This window comes from Crocuta crocuta, unplaced genomic scaffold (assembly GCF_008692635.1).
Source record: "Crocuta crocuta isolate KB4526 unplaced genomic scaffold, BGI_CrCroc_1.0 scaffold223, whole genome shotgun sequence".
Taxonomy (NCBI): Eukaryota; Metazoa; Chordata; class Mammalia; order Carnivora; family Hyaenidae; genus Crocuta; species Crocuta crocuta.
Window position 1 is genome coordinate 7116385 of NW_027529426.1, and position 22389 is coordinate 7138773.

Sequence of the window (22389 nt, forward strand, 5' to 3'; positions counted from 1 at the left end):
TCTCATTATCTGGAAAAATATTTTTTTTTAAACACAGAATTTAAATGATGAAGATGTGTCTGTAAAGAGGAGCTGGGAAGAAACTCTAAGAAGCAGAAGCAAGTGAGAATGAGGCAAACGAGAGAGTGGCTTTCTAAATTGTCAGTCAGATATTTGAGAAGTTGACAATTAACTAGTAAGTTCTTCCCTTTCATACTTCCCAAAACTATAGCTTGTAAAACCACTTATAATTATAGAAATCATTCTTTGCATGATCACCATGGACGGGTAGTTATTAAAATGTGTGATACTTTCTCCACTGATTTATCACAACTATCCTTTATGATATGTATTATCCCCATTGAAAAGAAGGGGACACTGTGCCTTATTGAGGTTAAGAAATTTGTCCAATAAAAGCTATTTAGGTACACATGGAACTAGGATTTTAATGGATGGGGTTGAGCCATATGAGAGTGTCAATATTTGACCTCTTTCGATTTATGGGAAAAAAAAACCCAGTTTCATATGATTCTACCTTACAAATATGACTTCAAAGTTCCTGATATTAATCACTAGGTTATACAACCTCACATGAAGGAAAAGAGAATGGGATTTCAGAATTATTGGGAAAAGTGTCAAATTCATTTTAATTTTTCTGATTCTTCTATTCCTATTCTCATGAGAAATTTGACCTAGATGCTGAAAAAATGCTGGAAATTCCTGGAAAATCTGACTCTAAAATTGGTCTTTATTCCTGTGATCTCTGTGGTCATTTTCCACAAGATGCCTATAGACTGGAATATAACATATTTCCCCTTTCATGGTAAAACACTGCAATTATGAGCAATTTTTTTGTGAAAGTTTGTAACAGCGTTATTTTTCCAATGTGTTTCCTTATGACCAGCTTCTATTCCTGCATACTACAATCTACATGACTTTAAAAGTGAGAAGACCCTGAAAATTTATTTATGACTCATAATTACAGTAACTTATAGTGACATTATGATTTGTCAGTTTCAAAGTCATCTAGAGTTTTAACAATTAAGTATTTTTCATATTTTTCACAATCTCACAAACGTTTTCTTCCCTTACAAAATTTTCTAGAAGCTGTTGTGCTCTTCTCAATTTTATCCTTATGTAACCAGCAGCTCTTAAAATTGATCTAATTTAGAAGTTGTTTCCATTGTATACTACACAATTTATGCCTAAAAATAAATTTGTAAGCAGTTAGAACAGATAGTGTAGTGTTTTAAAATGTGTTGGTTAAACTAGGTTTTCAAAGAGCTCATCTTTGCTTAAAAAACACAAGGAAAAAGGCTAGAGTTGTAGAAAACATAATTTTATAGCATATAAATAATGATTCCACTAGGTGGCACTGTTGATTTATCTACTTGTGGGTTTGGGACACAAATTTTTATCTTCCTGAAAGCAGCAAGAGTAGGTGAGGGCTTTTTTTTTTTTTTTTTATCTAATGAAAATTCCTGCATAGGAAAAAGCTGATTTGGGCAATTCTGTACTTGAAAAATGGGTGGTTCTCGCCATTAAAAACTCTATAAATAAGCCTCTACCAAATAGGTTAGTTCTTTTGGCATACAAACAAGGTTGATGACATATGTAACTTCCATCTGGATTCAATAGGTTTAGAAGCAAACTGTTTTTATCTCATCTATCTCTCACTATTCACGGATTGTTTTAAATAGGACTTATGTCATTGACATATCTTTCTCCTTCTCATTTGCTTTCTTTGGTGCTCAGAGACTCTGGCATGCCCAAGGAATCCAGACATTCGATGGTTCTGCAATCCATGTTGTGAGATGCAGTTTACCAATGGACCCCTAATGTGTCTGCACATCTTTTTCTGGGTATTCCAAGAATGCAAGTTCTTGACTACCTGGGCCACTTCTCAGGGTTGTGTTTGCAGGTAGCAACCTTGAGAGATGTGGTAATATCTCCCTCTAGAAAAGAGGAGGCTTGCCTTCATTTACTATAAAAGTGATGATTCTCCCAAGCTCAGTGTTTCTCTTCTGTAATGCAGGCATTCATCGCAGCTCCTTGGCATTGCCCCCATGGGATCTGGAGGACATATGGAATTAATGTAAACAAACATGAAGCTCTGGCTACTGTTTTTGCCATGAGTATTAAAACCCTTTGTCTCTGATCCAGAAGTCTCATTTTTTCCTGCCAGCACCCACAAAACAGTATATTCCAGTCTACAATTTCTGACAGCACACCCTGTTGTTCTCTATCTTCCTTAGAGCAAAATAGATTTTGATTCAGAATCAAATCTGATTCAGATCTGAATTAAATCTGATTCACATGACTAACAACTCATCTGGTGGAGTCCAGCTTTCTAATCTAATATATGAAGACTTCTGCAACTTCTCTTAGTAGTAAATTTCCTGTTCTTTGTTTTAACTCTTCAATGGCAAGGATTTACTATGCATGGAGTAGCTTATTTCTGTTTAGAATAGCTCTATTAACAAGTTACTCTTTGTGCTGAGCCTAAATCTTTTATTCTGTGTCTCTTTCTCCCAATAGAACTAGTTCTGTCTTTGAAAGCTATTCAGATATTTGTTGTCCCTTTCTATGTGAGAGTACTTAATTGTCTCTTGTCTGGGCTAACTGATTCCTGTTATTTTGACTATTTTTGGAATGTGTTGGTCCTGAATTCTCTTCTTATTGTGATTGTTCTCCATTTGTTATGTACAAATGTGTCAATTTTTCTTTTAGACAAAGTCCTCAAAAGTAACAAAAGTATACATTTTAGGTATGATCCCATTCTTCTTCACTCGAAGTATCTCTCTTTATCCTTTCCCCCCAACCATATGAAGTAAGTAGATGACTTATTATAATTCATCTTTGAATCATGGGTGTCAAGCATAACACCTAATACTTGGTGTGTTCTCGTAAATATTTCTTGAAAGAATTAATGAATAAATGACTCATGTAGATTGGGCTATCATCACTGCCATGATTCTAGCATCGATTTTTTTTAGGACTAGACTCCGCACTGTCGGTTCAGAGTCTGGTTTCTAGTTTTGTGTCCTGGGATTTGTATTTTATGAATTTCATTACTGTATTGAGTTATATCAAGGGGTGAGAAGGTAAAAAAATAAACTTGTATCTTTCTTCTGCTACTTACTAGATGTGTGACATTGAGCAAGTTATCATTCATTCTGCTTCAATCTCCTCATTTGGAAAATGGCAAGGAGGACATCTACCTCATAGGGTTTTGTGAAGATTAGAGCAATTAGTATAAATCATGTAAAATGTGCAGACACATTCATGACATAGAGTGGGTACTGTGTAAGTGTTGACTGTCGAGTCATAAGTTGCTATAGAAGCAAATAATGTCTTACATACCTCCATGTACCTCTAAGTGTGAGAGAAACAATGTGAAGAGTAGTATGTACATGTCCAAAAAAGGTAAATCCGGTTGGGTAAGCCTTCACAGAGTAGCTGCCATTTTAGAAGTGCTGATAGAAGGGGAAAGGATTTCCAGAGACCTAATTGAATATAGGTCTCGAATAGGGAAAATTTTTTCTTTTTTACTGCTTTTATTAACATAATATAGAAAATGTATACTGTTGAAAAATATTAAAAGACAAAAATATCACTGTTCACAGATGGAAAACTATCATTTGTATAACACTTCACAGTTTATAAAACAGCTTTACCCACATCATCTCATTTGAGTCTCAAAACAAACAAAAACAAAAGAACCAATCAATACTCTTTATAAGGTAAGCTCTATTCTTCTTCTCCTTTATGAGAAATAATAGAGTTTGATGTGATTGCTTGAGAAAAAATGATATTCCTATTAGGCAGATAGTTAGACAAATAGTGCAGTAAAAACCAATCTCCATTTACAACAGTAAAGTCACTAGACAGTAGAATGTGCCAGACTTCCACACACAGAAGCCCAACAAAGATGGAAAAATAACTAAAAACACTTGAATAAATATGAAAATAATTCTGATTTCTGCAAGGGAAGAATAGAAGTAAAGGATAGAAATGTCATTTTTTTTTCCTAAACAAATTTATGCACTTACTGCAATGCTGACAAAAACATGAACAGTACCTGTGTTTGTATATCTGTGTTAGCTCCACATTATTAAATGGGGTGACACTTTTCTGGAATCATTCCATCAGCGGATATTGAGAACCTGTTATTGCAAAGCACTGTGCTAGATACTAGAAAGTAGCTACAAATAAGGCAAGGCTCTTATTCTCAGAGAACTTATGTTCAGCAGAGGAAGATAAAAAGCTAACAAGTAAGCAATACATTAGGTAATACCAGGTACTGATCAATACTATGTAGATGATAAAATAGCCTAATATGGAAGAGAATAATTGAAGGGGACTTGCCTTATCTGGGGCAGTTGGTGAAGATCTTTCTTTGCAAGTAATATTTGACTTGAGAGATGATAAAAAGGGAGAAGAATTACAGAGTTCAGAGAAAGAAAAGGCTTTATGGAGATGTAATCACAAATATAAACACTAGGAAATAGAAATAACCAAAGTGTTTAAGGAAATAAAACTTTTAAATACAAACTGAGCAATTATAAACAATGGGAGAACAGAGGCAGCTGATGTTGGAGGGAGAGTTAGGTTATTAATACCTTGTAGACCTAACTAATAATTGTTTGTTTTTAAGCAAAGATTTTTTTTTTTTTTTGAAGTTTGGGTGTAATGTGATTTGGTTCACTCTGATTTCTATGTGAAGGATGTAGTTTGGGAAGTGATGGGTGGTAGTTAATGAGGGCTGTTGGACCAGTTGCAAGTTGATTGCAGTGTCTTAGGAGAATGAAGAAGATGATTGGGGGCTTAGGAATTGGAATAGTGAGGGGATTAGAGTTACATAATGAAGGAAACGCTGACAAGTCTTACACATGGCAAGGTAAGAGATGAAATGAAAAGGAAAGACCCAAGAAAGTTGCAGGTTTTGTTCTGCATAATTGCAGAGAATGAGGTACCATTTTTTCAGGGAAATATTCTGGCAATGGATTCAGAGGATAAAATACAGAGTGATCTTGAATAAGGCCAAGTAGAAATGTTATACTGGCAGCTGGATATATCAGTAGAGATCTCAGAGGAGATATCTGGCCTGGAGACATACATTTCAGGGATATGAGGATATTGATGGTATTGGAAATAGTGAAAACATATGAGCTTCCCCAGAAAAAGAGTGTAACTAGAAGAGACAAAAAGTGTATGTGTTCAAGTCCTATACTACTTGGTATTACAATTGATCAAGAGGGAGAACCCAGTTAAAGAGAAGAAGAAGATAGAGCCTATAAAGGAAGATGATATGACTAAGGTATACTAGAAGCCTAGCTGAATGCTCAACCCAACCAAATATTGCTAAGGGTTATGTACAATGAAGACAAGAATTAACCATGGAAGCTTATATAAGATCTGATACATGATAACCTGATTTGTGATTAAGTTCTTTGTGTCTGAGTATCTTACTTTTGAATGAAATATATTAACAAGTTACATAATGTGTAATTGTTTTATATCTTAACTTATCTTCAATATTGATTCCTAAGTACTTTGTAATCACAAAAGTTTCCAATTTTTCATTTTATGATGAACAAAATCACATTTATCATTCCTCATCTCTAATTTGTCTTTGATTTAAAATGTACTGTTATTGGATCATAAAGAATAAGTAACCTAGATATATTTTCAATTAAAATTAAAATAGATCCCTGTCAAGCTATTTGTGCTTTAGGATGTTTCATCATATACCGTTTTTTAAAAATTTCTTCCCTGCTTTCTTTTCCTGTTTTCCCTAGTTAAGGTGTTTTCTGGTAATATTTTTTTTTCATTGAATTCTTCTAGTTTCCACTTTCTGAAAGCATTGGGGAAACCAAACACGTGCATGTATACACACAGAACTAAAGAAGCATTTTGACCAAACTGGCAGTATTTTAAACTGCATCTTCAAGGTCAGTAAATGGAAATGGTATTTTGGAAGAGAAAAATTTTATTTTTTTAAATTAAAATTGTTTTTTATTTATTTCTGAGAGAGAGAGACAGTGTGAGCAGGGGAGAGTCAGAGAGAGAGGGAGACACAGAATCTGAAACAGGCTCCAGGCTCTGAGCTAGCTGTCAGCATAGAGCCGGACGTGGCGCTCTACCCCACAAACTGCGATATCATGACCTGAGACAAGGTCGGAGGCTTAACCGACTGAGCCACCCAGGTGACCCAGTAAAAGAAAAATTTTAAATATAGGCAGCTGCTTCAGAGAAAATAAGTCACTTTCCTTTTTTTTTTCTTCTTCCATTATCTAGTTGAGGAATATGTGTTCTCTAGTTCAATTATCCTTCATAATCCAGGTAATGTTGTTAATAGATTTTTAGAATCTCCAAGATAATCAAGATCCAAAAATAATGTTAAGGTTTAGAAACTGATGAGTCACCTGGTCTATACACTGATAACCAATTTTCACATCTCGTAGCTGTCCAGGGCTCTCCAAGGTTCTTTTCAACAGAGTTCTTTCCTGTGGCTTCTCTCACACCTATTTTCTATTGCTCTTTCCATGGTTTTTAAAAATATTATATCCTTTATTGCTTGATTCCAGTCTCTTGATGGAAAGTAGAGAGGTCTCACTTTCCCCACTCATATTCTTTTCATCTCTACTAATTTTTTGTAAATGTGAGNGGAGAGTAACTTGTGAGATTCTGTAAGTTTTTAATCTCTACCTCCTCCCTTATAAAATAGAAATAATAGCGATATCTGCTCAGTATTCATCAAGGTTTTGGTGAGAATCGACTGATACAGAGAATGTGAAAGTGCTTCATACAAGGGAGAATGGCATGAATGTTAATTATGTGCATCATTTTAGTATCTCAGGTTTATGGACAAAAGGCTTACAACAAAGTAGATACTGACTTCATCAAGTTAATTTCTACAGTGATATCATAGTCATTTCTTTTATTTGTCTCATGCATTCAGAATATATTTGAATAAAAATTTAAAGGAATGTCATGTTAGAGATCCCTAATTCTCTAGGTCAGTAGTATCAAACTTTAAGATGAACAGTTTTCTGAGGTCTTTGTTAAAAGTAGATTCTTAAATCCAACGTGCAAAGATTTTTAATTTAATAATTTCGGATGGACTCAAGGAAAATGCATTTTAAAAATGCATTTTTAATCACCAGCAGGTGATTTTTTTTTAAAAAAATTTTTAAATGTTTATTTTTGAGAGAGAGAAAGAGAGACAGAGAGACAGAGCATGAGTTGGGGAGGAGCAGAGGGAGGAGACACAGAATCCGAAGCAGGCTTCAGGCTCTGAGCTGTCAGCACAGAGCCCAACACGAGGCTCGAACCCACAAGCCATGAGATCATAACCTGAGCCAAAGTTGGATGCTTAACCAACTGAGCCACCCAGACGCCCCAAGACCCACAGGTGATTGTTATGGTGATTCTGGCACCTCCCATTGAGCACATGTTGGCATAGTCTTGATCTATGTAAATCCGTCAGAGTTGTCCCAGATATTCATGAGCTCTGGACTCAATAGACTAGAATTTAGAGTTTTGTTTGGTCCTTTTCCAACTGAATGACACAGGCAGATTCCTGAACCTCTTTGAGCCTCTGTGTCTGTATTAGTTTCCTAGGGCCGCTATAACAAATTATTACAAATTGAGTGATTTAAAACAACAGAAACTTATTCTGTCATTGTTCTTGAGGCTACAAGTCTGCAATCAAAGTGTTGGCAGGGCCATGCTCCTTCTGAAGACTCTCTGGGGAAATCCTTCTTTGCCACCTCCAGTTTCTGATGGCTTTTGGTCATCCTTGGCATTCCTTGGCTGGAAACTGCATCACTCCAATCTCTGCTTCCATTTTCACATGGTGTTCTCTGTTCCTCTGTGTTTCCTCTTCTCTTCTACAAATCCAGAAATCAGATTTAGGGCCCATCCTAATTCAGTATGACCTCATCTTAATTTAATTACAAATACAAAGACTCTATCTCCAAAAATGGTTACGTTGTGAGTTTCTGGTTTCATCCCACTATGGTTTCATAGTGAGGAGACATTATTGAACCCGCTACAATGTCTTGACATTAAGAAAACTCATTATGATAACCTTTGGAAGCAACTAGTTAACACATAGTAGTAAATGCTCAATACTACTTATGTAATAGTAAATAAGAGGTTTTTTTCTCTTTGTAGTATGACTTAAATATGGGGGCTTAAACACAAGTCTGAAGACTAGGACTAACTGCACTAGATGCACATTGGGAACATTTGAAAACTACAAATTCTGGGCTGCTTGCTGTAGGTCATTGTTATTCAGTAAGTCTGGGATGAGGCCCAAGAAGCTGTATTTTTAAAAGTTTGCTCAGGGGATTGTGATGTACACTCTCGCTTTGAAACAATATTCTTTGATGAACAATTTATTATTTCATTTATATAACTGGAACTCAAGAATACCTAATTTACAGCATAAAATGTAAAATATATATGTCTTATAGCACACATTTATTTACAAATGATCATGCTAAAATTAACCCAAAATTTCAAAGAGATTGAAAAGGCCTTACATAGGTGTATTTGGGAGTCAAATTTACCTTTCTGATCCAAGTTTCAAATCTCACAGAAAATTTTGGTCTATTATGAGTTTAAATGGATGTAAACAGCATTAGAAGCCAGTTACAATAAGGACTGAATATTCTTAGACGTACTCTCCCAAACCATTATCTTCTACATGTTCTGGCTATTTTGCCATTGACCCTATAATGCTTCTCATTCATTTCTTCCACATCCTTTGTAATGAAGTCATTTCTCATTAATGATTATCTTTGAGTTTTAATAGTTTACAATTTGCCTTTCTCTAGGAATTCTTCATTTGTTTGTGAGTCTTACACAAATTTTCTTCTTACAAGAGGACACTGAGCACAGTGGTTTCCTCACAGTTTAGTGGGACCATTGGCAACAGGAGTCTTCAGCTTTGCAGGCAGGGAAAATCACAGTGACAGTGAAATTACAGTGAATGAAATTCATTTTGCTGATTATTATACTCATTCACTCCTGGGGTGCCCTGCTCTACTGTCACCATCCGTTGTCACACCTACTTTGAAAGGAATGTAAAATGGTTATATCAAAAGGCAAAATTAGTCTCTTATGATAATTTGCATCTTTAAAATACTTAGAACCTAAGAAAGAATATTCAGCTACCTTTTCTGTCACTGTTGTGTATTAGCTTTGGCAACTGGATTTGATGCATTAGAACAGGATGTGGATATCTGCTCTTCAGCAAGACAATACACATTTCACTGGAAGATTTGACTAGATTCTTTATGCTGAACTCAGGAAGATAAGCTAACTTCCCCTGAGTTGCCAAGGGCAACTTGATTGCACATGAAATTAGTAGCTACTCTGAGAAAATAATGTCTAGACACATTCTTATATTCCATTTCAGGGAAATATTCACCTAATATCTGTTATCTCCTACTGTCAAAACACTGCTGATGAATACTGCCTATCCTTTGAATCACATATCTGAGCTCTATGAAGGAGTGAGTATAATAGAAGTGATAATATTTCCATGTAGCAAGAAACTTCATTTTGGCATAGAATTGTCAAGTAGCACTAATACATTTGACTTCTTATATATATATTTTTTTAATATTTGAAATCGTTGACACGTGTTCAGGTTATGCCTCCACTTATTTTTTCAGAAATGTCATTCCATTGAAGATTTCCTTCTCTGCCTCTCCCTCCTACTTCTGTTACATATTCAATTATTCAAGTTATAATTGTGACCTTTTTTCATAGTAGAGAGTAATTTATGTCACCTATGTTCTCAATACTTAACTATGAAGAATCATGATACAATATGAATATTCATGTATATAAACGTGACTATGACTTTGACTGTGAAGGTCAAAGAGAAATAAGATACCAGAGGTGAAGGTGGTGAGCCTCCCAGGTAGGCATTTTTATGTATCTTTTCCTTGACAGTTACCATGTCTCAACTTCTGACATGGAGGTCAAGTCATGTATACTCAGAATGAGTCAGAAACTAGAGATGACTCACTGAAACAAAACTCACAAAATACAGATGTATAAACCTCATATCTCATGATAAATAGCTGACAAGAAATCCTAGTACTTACACTAGCTTTTCAGGGTATAATCCAAATCCACCTACTTGGAAGTCTACAACAGGAATCAAGTTATACTCTGATAATGGGTAAGTGAGCCTGAATTAGAGCAAGGGAGAAGATTGGAGGTGGATGTATCATCCACCTCCACCTGGGGTATTCTTACCAACCACATGAGCATGAGTAGGAGAGTACCTTTCATGTAAGCAGATTGGAAACACACTGACATTCATCTTTTTATGGCTCCTTTTCTTTGGACTTTGGACAGACCATCCTTTTAATCCTAATAATTTATTTTTTGGATACAGGGCATGTTAGAGTTTTTTTTTTAATAGTTTATTGTCAAGTTGGTTTCCATATAACACCCAATGCTCATCCCACCAAGTGCCCTCCTCCATGCTGATCACTCCCCTTCCTCTCTCCCCCACCCCCAGCAGCCCTCACTTTAGTTCTTGGTATTCAAGAGTCTCTCATGGCTTGCCTCCCTCCCTCTCCCCAACTATTTTCTCCCCTTCTCCTCCCCCATGGTCCTCTGTTAAGTTTCTCCTGATCTACTTATAAGTGAAAACATAGGGTATCTGTCTTTCTCTGCCTGACTTATTTCGCTCAGCATAACACCCTCAAGTTCTATCCCCATTGCTACAAATGACCAGATTTCATTCTTTCTCATTGCCATGTAGTATTCCATCAAAAAGATAAACCATATCTTCTTGATCCATTCATCCGTTGATGGACAGTTAGGCTTTTTCCATGATTTGGCTATTGCTAAAAGTGCTGCTATCAACATTGGGGTACATGTGGCCCTATGCATCAGCACTCCTGTAACCTTTGGGTAAATTCTTAACAGTACTATTGCTAGGTCATAGGGGAGTTCTATTGTTAATTTTTTGAGGAACCTCCACACTGTTTTCCAGAGGGGCTGCACGAGTTTACATTCCCACCAACAGTGTAGGAGGGTGCCTGTTTCTCCACATTCTCACCAGCATCTAGAGTCTCCTGATTTGTTCATTTTAGCCACTCTGACCAGCTTGAGGTAGTATCTCAGTGTGGTTTTGATTTGTATTGCCCTGATGATGAGGGATGCTGAGCATCATTTCATGTGTCTCTTGGCCATCTGGAAGAACATGTTAGAGTTTGACAATAAGTCAGGAGGTCTTGACTAGATTTTCAGACCCTGTCTTCCAGTATTTGGTCTTAGAGACATTCTGTTTTTGTTTGTTGGTTTTGTTGTTGTTGTTGTTTTTAAAAGGATATTTGTAGATATTTGTACATGGTTCCCGTGTATTACATGCTAACTATTGACAATTTAATAATTTTAGCTTATTTCCAAGTTCTAGTGACATGTGATGGGAGCCCCTTTTGTGCCTATTTAATCTCATGTGACTATCACATGTAGCTTTCTCATACCTAGTGTATGAGAATTAGAAGCTTATAATTACCAATGGGCTAAAGAGGATGAGGCCTTATCTCTTAACCTACACATAACCTATACATTGCCCACTACCTGCATGTATAGAGTGTCTATTGCAATGAGATAGAAGCTGTTCATTTAAACCTAGATAGTAGCATGATATCATGAAAACAGCAATTGTGGCACAGAGTATAGCTGAAAGAAATAGGAGTGGCAGAGTTGGCCTCAGTGTCTGGGGTGAAGGAAAATGATCTGGGAGATATAGGGAAATTTTTAAGTTCTATGTTTAAAAAAGAAAGTAATTGTGTTTAAACAATATTTTCAAATTCTTTTCAGTAAGGTGTTGATTAAGGGGGAGGGGGAGGATGAAAACCTTTAGGGAATGAGGAAAAACTTGGGACAAATGATGGGAAATGTGATAAGGAGATGTAAGAAAATGCTACTTCCTTTTGTGATGTTAATCTAGAGTCCCATAGGCAGCTACTTGCAGGGACACTGGATAGGTCCAGATAGCTGGCCTGGGAGCATCAGCTTGTTTTTGGAGTGTTCTGGAATTGCTTTACGTTAAAAAACATGATTTCCTTTCCTTTCCTTTCCTTGCCTTGCCTTGCCTTGCCTTGCTTTGCCTTGCCTTGCCTTGCCTTGCCTTCCTCCCTCCATTTCTTCCTTTCTTCCTTCCTTCCTTCCTTCCTTCCTTCCTTCTCTCTGACTTTCAGAAAAGCAAAAAGAGTCTGGCACTTCTAAACAAGTTTAACTAAACATCACAGGATAATACGAAGACATTAAATATAGAGATAATTAGAAATCTAAACAATTGACAGAGAAGAGGTTTGCACTCTCAGACTAACTGGCTCTGTCTTTTTACCCACAGAACCCTAGAAAGAGTCCATGGTGATGTCCTTGTCTCTTACCTTTTTGCTCTTATCCATAGCCATCTTTAACCAGTAGCAGAGAGGAGCACCATCCCAGCTATACCATGAAAGGATAGAAAAGAGAAACTAATCTGTAGAAAATACCTAACCTTTCAACAGTTACATAAAGCTTGTCCCCGCTCTGTAATTTTCCAGTATGAAGGGCAACTTCAGATGATTATTTAAAAGGAACCCACCTTTTGGGTCAGCTTTCAAATTTTCAGATAGATAACTGTATAGACTATCATACAAAGACTACAGATCTGTGGTCTATAGACTAATGGAATAGTTATGACATTCACGTGAGAAAGAATTACATAACTCTTCTTCAGAGGGTGTCCTTAAGGGGCTACACAAACAGTGCTCACCTAGGAAGCAAGAAATACATCAAATTATAAAGTTCATTAACATGGTGTATAAGGCATAACAAACATGAAAGTTGGTTAAAATGTAACAAAACCATTCAAAGTGGGGTGCTGAGCTATTAAGAAAAAAGGGAGAAACAAAGAGGCTAAAAATGAAGAAAATGAAAAGGAGAGCAGGAGCCATGGACTGAAGGTTGGGCCCCCTTGTGAGAATTTGAGGAGGTTGGAAACAAGAAATTTGGGTTTGGGTGGCTGGTGGGGACAGCAAATGGGACTCCGGTTAGATGATTTGGATCTGATTGTATTGATTTTGCCTATACTGCTGGTGGGTTTTTTGTTGTTGATGTTGCTACTGTGTATTTCTGTTCAATACTGTTCAATACATTTGAAATATATGTTGACTAAGATGTCTGAAAGAAGAAAAGAAAAAAAGAAGAAGAAATGATGGGGAAGATAAATGAAGGCACATTTGTATATATACTTATCTATATTAGAAAAGTATTGTTTAAAGTACTTTTTGAGTATTTATACTTTAAATTTTCCTTTTATTTTCAGCTGGAAAGTTAGTTTTCAATTAATAAGATCTTAAAACTATCATTTTTTTCAATCTAAAAAAATGGCATTTGAAGAACAAGATTTATAACTTATTCAATTAATATATATTTAATTGCTTCAGGCACTTCAAAGTATGAAACACTCAACCTTTATAAGAAACCACTCAGGGCTTAAATTCTAGCTCACAAAATATTTTCAAAGAGGATGAAAGAAACAATGAATCACTTTTGGCCATTCCAATGAAAAATTCAGAATTAGAAACAAGGAATAAAAACACTGAAAATCTCTATTACTTCACTCATCTCTGATTTTGTTTTGACCTTGTGAAAGTTCCCTCTGTGTTTTAGTTCTTTGCTATTCAAAATGGAGGAGTCTTTTTTCCTGGCCGTTTTTCAAAGAGGAGCTATCTAATGCATAGCCTCAAATGGTTTGTGGCATGAAGCAAAATATGAATTATTAAATAAATAACATCTAATGTTTATAGCCTGGAATACAAGTATTGTGGGTATAAGAAAAAAAAATCTTTTTGTTCTGTTTCTAATCCTGGAGATGAAATTTTCTCTTTGTGTTTTCAATCTTCTCCTGATCCTAAGAATTACAAGAAGATTTCATCAGGATGAAAACTTTATGATTATCTGCCCATAATAAGGGAGGATCAGGGTGAATGTGTGGGATGCACCACAGCAAACATTAATAGTTCCTTTCTTTTTTTTTTTTTTTTTGCCTCTCTTTTATGGGCCCAATTAAAATGTTACTTAAATTTTATCAGAACAGTTGTTTATACTTTTGCTAAATTAGCATTTTAAGCTACATAAGTAGGCACTGAGAAATAGATTGATTATCCCATCCACTCTTAAACCAATAAACATGTTGAGATTTTTCACAATAATCTAAGAGGAATGTCTGTTATCAGGCACTGTTTTACCTAACAATTAAGAATACAGGAAAAAGCAACTAAGATACTAAACTATTCAGTAATTATGTCATTTATTTCAGAAAATATTTTTTTTCTTTTGTACAAGGGATTATCTTTATCTATCTATCAATCTATTGACCTATCTGTCTATCAATGTCTACAACTACATCTAGCTCTTTACTTTATAATCTTAGACTTTAAGTGCATTAGAGTCTCTACCTTATTCACATAAAAAGGCAATTTCTTTCACCTGACCTTGAACATTATGCAGTTCTAGGACTTTTCTTAGAGGAGGGGATGCAAAACTTTCCTCATTTCTCTTTCCTTTTGGCTATACCTTCTTCTCTGTGTTCTGGAAATCATCACAGGAATTTACAGCTGCATTCTCTGAGCACTTTGAGATGGTCTGGAATCCCAGTAACCGAATGTGTCTTTGGTTTCTGGGGAAAGGAGCCCATAGTGACCTTCAAAAAAATTTTTTTACTCTTTTTACTCTGATTCACTAAAATGATTTTCTTCTGATAAATATTATAGAAAGTAAGATGTTATCTTAAAAATAAAATTCTGAATAAAAAAGAAATTTCTTTCATAGTTTATGATTCTAGTTACCTCTGAATCAACCTTCTCTTGTCTTAAGGGTGTATTGTAGGCCCCTAAGATATTTAACCTCAGTTATTCTCTAGGTAGTCCTTAGCACTTTGTGTGAAGGTCAGAGAAGGTATCCTATTGTTCAAGTAGTGATCTCTCATTAAGTTAGACTTTTTCTTCAAGAAAGCCATTAATGGAGTGTGATAATTTTTCTTTTGGTTTCATATTATTTTCAACAAAACTGTATATTTATGGGTGACAAGGTTTGGTTGTTCAGACCCCTTAATTTCCATAAATAATTTTTACTCTAAATACAGGGAACAAACTGATGGTTAGCAAAGGGAAGAGAGTTGGAGGCCACGAAAAATGGGTGAAGGAGAGTGGGAGATAAAGTCCTTCAGTTATGGAATGAATAAACCACAGAGATGAAAGGAACATCATTGAGATTATAGTCAATGACATTGTGATAATGTATGGTGACAGATGGTAGCTAAACTTGTGAGCATCACATAACCTATACAGAAGTTGAATCACTATGTTGTACACCTGAAACTAATGTAACATTGTGTGCCAACTATACTCAAATGAAAAAAATTATTTTCTCTTTCTCTGACTGACTTATTTCACTTGGCATAATAGATTATAGCTCCATCTATGTTGTTGCAAATGGCAAGATTCCATTATTGTGATGGCTGAATAATATTCCATTGTATATATAAACCCACATCTTCTTTATGCATTTATCAGTCCATGGATATTTGGACTCTCTGTAATTTGACTACTGTTGATAATGCTGCTATAAAGTAAGTTTGATTTACTTTTATTGGATTATAGAAGTGAGGAATCTGCTCATTTTATTATAAGTCTTTTCAGTGCTAAAAGAGAGCCTTTTGCTCAGATATGTGAGTAATATATCTTAGAAGAATCTTTTAGAAACTTTTTTATTTTGGAAAATGTTCAACATATCAATTAATAGAAAAGTTAGTTAAAGCTTTGTGTATACCCATCTTCCAGCTTCAACTATTATCAGCATTTTGATAGTCATATTTCATTGACCACTCCTCCCACTTTTCTTCTTTTCTTCATCTCAAGTATTTTTAAAATTGTATTACTTATTTTAAGAGAGAAAGAGAGAGAGCACAGGTTAGTGAGGGGCGGGGGGTGTAAAGAGATGTAGAGCCTGCTGTGGGGCTTGAATTCATGAATCATGAAATCTCAACCTGAGCTGAAGTTGTACACTTAACTGACTGAGCCACCCAGGTGCCCCAAGCTCAAGTATTTTAAAGAAAATCACACATATCATATCATTTCTCCCATAAGGTAATCAGTATGTGCATCTAACTAAGAACTTTAACACACACACACACACACACACACACACATTGCATTATTATGTAAAGTTAAAACTAATATTTGAAATTCATTTTTAAAAAATTTTTTCAATGTTTATTTATTTTTGAGAGAGAGAGAGAGACAGAGCATGAGCCAGGGAGAGGTAGAGACAGAGACAGAGACACAGAATATGAAGCAGGCTCCAGGCTCTGAGCTGTCAGCACAGAGCCTGATGTGGGGTTCGAAATCATGAGCTGTGAGATCATGACCTAAGTCGAAGTCAGGTGCTTAACCAACTGAGCCACCCAGGTGCTCCTAAAATTCTCTATTAACCACCCACATTTATATGAGTCTAATTATCTCAAAGATGACCTTTTACTAGAGTTCATTTGCTAATTTCAGGATCAAAATAAAGTCCAGATATTTTGAACTTTTGAACTTTTTTTTATGTCACTGGTTTATAGGAGAAATCAAGTGTTGGTCCTTATATTTTGTCCTAAATTCGGATTGTTGCTTCTAATGATGTAATTTATCTTACCGTACTACCACTCACATATCCTGAACAGTAGTAGTTAGATTTAGAAGTTTAATTAGATTTAGATTCAATTTGTGAGGAGGTCAAGAATGTTTCATAGAACATCAAATCAGAAGTTATATGATCTGTGGTTGTCTCGCTTTTGGTGATCTTCTGTGGATTAGTGGGTTGAGATAATCCCAGTGTGATCCTTCTTTCTAATATTTCATGTCAAATTTTACTCAGTGCTTGTTGTAGATCACTGTCAAGCTCTATTATTTCATTAGGTGGTATAAGATGATAATTTCATAATTCTATCATCCCTTTTGTATTTCTTGGGTAGAATGCTTTTATAGAAGAGAATTTTTACATAACTCTTTCTTATCTTTAAATAAAATTTGCACAGGAAAAATTATAAATGATTGATTTGTTCACCTTATTATTGAGTTTTCAAAATAATGAGTTCATGTTTTGGTAACTTTCAATGGAGACTCATGTGTTGTGTATTTATGTGTGTTTGGGGGAAAGTAGTATTTTGACTTCATGAATATTATCTTCGATACATTTTATTTAAAAAATTCAGTACTATTTCAACATTTCCTGCAGAACAGATCTGCTGGTAATGAATTCTCTTAGTCTTTGTCTGAAAAAGAAATCTGTATTTCTCCTTCATTTTTGGAGATGATTTTGCAGATAATTTTGTCTTTCTTCTTGTTTACAGACTAAATATGACACACTTAGGTGTAGTTTTGTTGGTATTTCTTCTGCTTGTTGTTTTCTGACCTTCTTGGATCTGTGATGTGGTATATGTCATTAATATTTGGAGAGTTCTTGACTGTTAACACTTGAAATATATTTTTATAGTCTTTTCTTTCTTTCTTTATCCTCCTCTGAGATTCCAATTATAAGTATTTGCTACTTTATAAAATTCCCCATAATTCTTGGGTTTTGTTTGTTCGTTTGTGAATTTTCCTTTTTTTTTTTTTTCTTCCCATTTCTGTTTGGGAGATTTCTAGTGACATATCTTCAAGTTCACTAAATCTCACCTTGACTGTGACCAGCATACTGGTCTTAATTTTTGTTGCAGCATTCTTAATTTTTGTTGCAAGAACTTTAAAAAAAATAAGTTTATTTATTTATTTTGAGAGACAGAGAGCATGAGCATGGTAGGGGTAGAGAGAGAAGGAAAGAGAAAGGAGAGAGAATCTCAAGCAGGCTCTACACTGTCAGCACAGAGCCCAATGCAGGGCTTGAACTCAGAACCTGTGAGATCATGACCTGGGCTGAAATCAGAAGTTAGACGTTTAACCGACTGAAACACCTAGGTACTCTAAGAATTTTAATTTATAGTATTTCCTTATGATTCATTTTTAGATTTATTGTCTCTATATTTAGATTACTTGTCTATTTTTGCATATTGTCTACTTTTACCATTAATCCATAACCTGTGAATCATAGTTATATTAAATTCCCTGTCTGATATATCCAACATCTGTGTCATATTGGTTCAGATGCTTACTTTGTCTATTCATATTGTATTTTTATTTGCTCTTTATTGTGCCTTATAATTTTTTTGTGGAAAGCTAGACATGTTGTATCAGATGGTAGGAGGTGATAGGTCTTTAGTGTGAGGATTAATGTTAACCTAAGTAGGAACTGGGCTATATTTAATGTTTTCTGTTGCTAAGATATCAGAGGTTTCAAATTCTTTTAGTATCTTACTATATGCAGTTCTGTATAACCTTGGACTTCCCTATTTGCTCCTCCTGAGAGGAGCAAAACAAACAAATACAAAATAAGATATCCTTGTTGAGAGTTTAGCTAAACTTTATGCTCTGCTGCCTTGGCATCTATATTATTTAGTCTAGTGACCTACAGGGACCTTAAACTGATACTAGCCCCTCATACAAGTACATGCTCTAGCTAGCATCCCACAGAGTTACAAGCATATATAAGTTCCTGGGTTGATTTCCCAACAGCACTTGTGATAAATAGTTTCCATTGCCTCCTCAAATCTATGTGTCTTAGTGTCCCTAAAATAAGATCCCTATGGGGCTTACCAACACCACCCCAAGGATTTATGCTTATGGACAAACAAAAGACCCAGGTCCTGCCTTTCTCTCTCTGCACTCTGCCTTGGTCTCCCTGTGTGTCCCCTGAAGGGGGACATGTGCATGTGCTTCCTGCAGGACTGGTGAGTAATAAACTTCCCTATTTCAATTTTTTTTGTGGTTTATTATTGACTTGTGGCACACCACCTGGCACCTTGTGTTACATTTAAAAAATGTTTATTTCACAGATTTATATAAATATTTATGATAATTTTCCCATTAAGTTAAATATATATGTATTTATAAAGCATATTCTATTGATGAGTGTTGAGCATAGTTAGTATTTCTTCAATAATTCAATAATATATAATATATAATGAATATATATATTCAATAATATATATGTATATATATGTATATATATATTCTGTGCCAGGCAGCATTCTAGGTGCCCTAAAGCATATCAGTGAAGAAAACAAGACCTCTGTAGTCATGACACTTCATTGTAGAAAAGGAAGACAATAAACTCTAAATAAACACAATAAACTCTAATAACAAGAAAAATATATAGAACATTATAAATTGCTAGGTACTATGAATAAAAGGAAAAAATAGAGATGAATAAGAAGGACCAGGAATATGTTCATGTGTATGATGAACTGCAATTTTGAAGGGTGTTCAGGGTAGTCTTATTAAGTGACAATTGTGTTAAACTTAAAATGGGTGAGGGGGTCAGCCATGCTGATATCAGAGGAAGAGTGTTCTAGACATATTCCATTGCCACATATCCAACCAACTACTATATGTCCAATTAAACAATAATGATAACATTTCTCTACCCTTGGATTTGGATATCAGTGAGGCATTGCATTAGAGATATTTATAATCTCTTGGAGATCTGAAGTATTAAGTTGAGAAACTTTGGCTATAAAGAGGTTGATATTCTTGGCTTAGAATATAAAGAAATCATACCTGCCTAAAAAGAAAAAAATATGTTATATAAAAGTATTTTTCTAATACTTAAGGAACATTTTAGAAAACTTCCCAAATAATTTTTGCTGGATGTGTCTATCAGGAATTGATAGCAATATTATGCCTTAGACTATCAGTTTCTGATATTTCCATCTCAGTCATGTTTAATTAAAGAAAGTGTTCTTGTTAAATAAAATTCCTTCATGTACATAAAGAGAACTATGAAAGATCACTAATTGTGATCGCCAATGTAAGAAAATAATTAAGATTTAATTATTAAACTAAAAATAAAGTATGTTTTATATATATAATAAAAATAAAGTCTCTTGGGATAAGCTTGGAAAAGGTGAGATTCTGAGAAACCAGAAAGATGAGACAGTCTAAAGGAACTTCATGAATAAAAAATATTTCTGAACTGGAAACAATAAGACAAAATCATCAAGAGTACATCATAGTTAACATTTTTTTTCCATGTATTTTTCCACTTGGACATTTTAACATATCTTTTGAAGCTGCATATGTTAATTTACAATGTTTGAAACTGGAATTTTAATGAGTCCAATCATAATACTTCTTCATACATAAAAGTCAAAAGACTTTAATATACATTACCTTGTTAATTAGCCACAATTCTAAGATTTAGATAGGAGAGAGCTTATTATCCAAACAAAAATCAAAGAGGTTAAAAGACTGATTCTAACTTACAATATAGCTAAAATTAGAAACTATATCTTACTGCTCCTCATCCAGGGAACTCTTTCACAAATCATTTCTTATATAATATGGATCATTATAAAAAATAACAACCTGGATCACTCGTCTTTTTAAAACAGACTACTTTGGTTTGGGAAATTATGGGATAATAATATGGAAGGAAATAGAGATTGACTGAAAAAGGAAAAACGAGATCACTTAAATTGTCCGTTTAAAAGCTGATTTTAAGTTAGAAATTCTTCCTACTGACAGCTTCAAAAGAATCAAAGCAATAACAAAACAGTGATTCTTCTGCAGCCTATGATTTCCCAATGATGAGATCAGATGAGCTACTATCAGGGATCCACCCTACGTGACAGTTGAACATGGCCACAAATTCTTTCAGATTTCTCCTACTGAGGGATGAAGACTATATTCCTTTCTTTTGAATCGGGGTGTGCCGATTGCTTGACCTTTAAGAAATAATGGAAGTAATGTTGGGTCATTTTCTGGGCCCAAGCCTTAAAAAACCAGAAGCCATCATGTTCGTTGCCCAACTACCTTGCAGGAAAGACCATGGGCAGAAGCCTTGAGATAACAGAGAAAGGGAGAGAGACCTGATGAGTCCAGCTTTCCAGCCATCCCAGCAGCAGTGACCTCGCAGACTCACCCAGGTAACTTAGTGATCCAGGGGATGTCAAATGGAACTGTGGAATTACCCAGACAAGCCTCACCAACTTCTGATTTCTAACAAATTATATGTAATAAAATGATTCTCGTTCCAGTCACTGCATTTTGGAGTGGGTTGTAGTGCAGCCCTAGACAACGGCAACACCACCTTCCCTTCCCTGATCTCTTACTGGGCTATGGAACTCTTTCAGATATTTCTATATAAGGTGTTCATGAAATCTAAAAAGGAAAAAAGAGTTCTCCCTGAGAGATGAACATAATGTTTGCAAGTATGCTCATGCCATGATGTAATCTTTATTCTTTACTCATTCACTGACTTGGGGCTTTAAATCTCACTTCTGTAAAACAGCGTTCCCCTGCCATTTATCACGGGAATACTGATACGTACCCTAGGCATCTCTCCTTACTCCCTATCCCATCTGCTCTCAAAGTAAAATACATCATCAGAGCCTGTAAACCCAACTTTTATTGTTCATCTCTGTGGCTCCCTTTTACTGAAAAGTTATGCCTGTAAGGTCCCTCTACAGATGAACAGAATAAGAAGAGACCCTGTGATGTGCAGGTGCTAACTGTTCTAATCTTGCTTTGCTCCTTATTCTCTACAGCTAGCAATAAACAACCTGTGCAACCAGTTGAAATCTCCTTTTCCATTAAGAGAGTGACCTCTGGAGCGAGGGGACTTCCCCCAAAAAAGTCACTCTCAAATGCATGCAGCATGACTGGGAGAATAGAAATAGCTGAAGCACTAGATCAAAAGTGGCAAATCGTCTTTATCGTGTGTGTAAATTCCTGTTAATTGGTAGTGGCTGAAAACTGTGCTTTGATTTGAAGAGGTCTGACACTGAACTCAAAGGGAATGAATTCTAGGGTCAGTTATTGATATCTTCCATGAGTAGGAAAGGAGGAATTTGTTATTGTTGGTACTCTTTCACCATAGGTGAGAAAGAATTCAAGGGAAACACAGATATGTAGAAAAGAGGCAAAGACCAGTGATAAATTTTGATCGAATTGACCACAGATCCAGTACTGAAGACTTGGTGATACATTGGAGCATGACCATGGGTCCTTTAGAGCCAACAAGAAGTATAATTCTAATCATATATTTTGCAAAAAGCTAGTGTTCTCTTCAGGAAACTTCTCTTGGATTACTCAGTATTAGGGTGAGTGGATTTTTTAAATCACAGCAATAACTTTGTGTTAGTTTTAAAAAATGCATTTATTAATGTTATCTCATTATACATTTTATCACAACTCTATGAATAGGCTAACCAGGAATGGTATATTATTTTTCCATCAA